Here is a 2,234-nt window from a genome sequence, read left to right on the forward strand (position 1 = left end):
CAAAACCTCAACCCTAACCCAATCTAAAGTTAAATCTAAGTCATTATTTTTCAACCCTAACTCTACCTAACCGGCTAATCCTAATCCAAAGTTCAATCCGACTTGCCGCTAATCTGGTCCGAATTACAGCCCTAATCATTGCATCAGGCGGTAGTTCCCACGGCCACCGATTCCTTGTCACAGTCTCCGAAATGGGAGTTGGGAGAACGACACGAGCCTTTTTATATATAAAAATATTTTTGTATAGTTAATTCGATGAAAAAAGGTTTCCTCAGCCCTAATCATTGCATCAGGGGGCAGTTCCCACGGCCACGGCTTTCTTGTCACAATCTCCGAAATGGGAGTTGGGAGAACGACACGAGCCTTTTTATATATAAAAATATTTTTGTATAGTTAATTCGATGAAAAAAGGTTTCTTCAGTCAACTCCAGCTCAGAATTTTAAATATTAAAGAGGCCGGTACGGAATTGGAAACCTCCTCGACCCCACTTCAGAATTCTGAAAATTTTTTCAACTCCACCGCACACGTCAGCCAAAAAGTGTAAATTGTTTTACCGTTATACCTTGGACGCAAAAAAATAAAAAGAATAGATCGAATACATTTCTTCGCTCCCTTCTCCCCAAGCTTCAACCATCTTCCCCATTTTGATTTCTTAGAGCTATCTGCGTTCGCCGTCCGATAGAGGTCGAATTTGTCACGGGTCGAAGGAAGGTCGATTTACCTGCCGTTCAAAGAAAATGAAGACATTGATTCGATCCTTTCGTCCCAAAGTTTCGAAGTTGGAAAGTTTCTCAGAGGCCCCTGTACTAGCTGTCCCATTTCAAACGGTGAAAGATTTCTCAGAGCTCCCTGCGTTCGTCGTCCGATTGAGGTCCCATTTCATCACCGGCTGAAGGAAGCTCAATTTACCCGCCATTCAAAGAAAACGAAGACATTTACTCCTTACGTCCCAAAGTTTCGAACGTTAGAAGGTTTCTCAAAGGCCCCCTGTACTGGCTGTCGGAGGCAGCCGTTGTTCACCGTCGGATGTGAGATTTACCGGACATTGGAAGAAATATTTCCCGTCTGCTTCTTCTTCCATCACCTTCTTCCCTTTGAACATTGGAAGGATTCTCAGATGGCCCCTATGTTCATCATCGGTAGAAGGTTTTTCAATTTACCGGCCATCGTGCACCCCCCATTACCTATTGTGTTGCCTGTCGATCTGGAGATGGAATAGCTTTATTCTGTTAGGCATTCAAGCAAATAGGCATTCTGTCCCACTATTGTTTCTATGTACAGACTATTTGTTTGGTGAATACCCTGTATTAAATGGTTTATCATTGGGAGTTGATTTATTAGTTTTGTTGAGTGATGTTTGAGTTCTGTCATTGCTAATATGAAATTGAAATATTACACTGTGTGCGGATTGTCTCTTATGCTAACGTAAGGGTGTTAAAATAGTAAATGTAAGGTGACAAAGTTGGGACAACGTGCTTCATTAAACGTTTTAAGGAGATGGTGAATAGTTTGTCTCTAAGTTTAGAGCACAAGCAAAGGCTCCAACATACTCCCTTTGGACACTTCTTGGATTTGCCACATGTGCCTCTGGAGACGTCCCTCTTGAGTTATCTACTAAAATCGTGAGACTAGAATAGCCATTGCTTTACAGTTGGTGGAAGGATTATGAAATTCTATGAGGTCGGTGTTGCCCTGATAACGGGGCTTGGCCTGTCGGGTAGTATAGTTAACCCAAGGCCTTCCCAATAGGAGATTGTTCATGGATTCATTTGGTTTGGGCGAAAATCACTCTGCCTCTATAGATGGCATAGGCTGAAAAAGATTGTTTTGTTGGATGGTGAGGAGCACATTGACGAGGTGGTGAAGTTGATTATTTTGTTCTTATTCAGTTGTGTCTTGTTTCCCCAAGACAGCTTGAGGGTGAGCTGAAGGGATAGGAAATTCATCACATGAACGCCCAAGATTGCGGAATAAAGGGGGCGAATTTCAAAAATTTTTCTCTCCCTTCAATTGGGAATCAAATTCCCTATTTAGAAAATCATATTTTCAATGATCATTCTTGAACCACAAACTGAACCAAATCTGAACCAAAAGGAAGAGAGAGAGATAATACCTGATACAAAGAAATAGTATCTCTCAATGAAGGTGTTCACACCCAAGGTAGAAACCAAAATCTACTCCCACTAAAGATGACGCAGTGCAAGGTGGAGCAGAATCAGTATAGTCCTTCCTA

This window comes from Nelumbo lutea, chromosome 1, assembly GCF_056320005.1.
Source record: "Nelumbo lutea isolate HS-2025 chromosome 1, American lotus-T2T, whole genome shotgun sequence".
NCBI lineage: Eukaryota > Viridiplantae > Streptophyta > Magnoliopsida > Proteales > Nelumbonaceae > Nelumbo > Nelumbo lutea.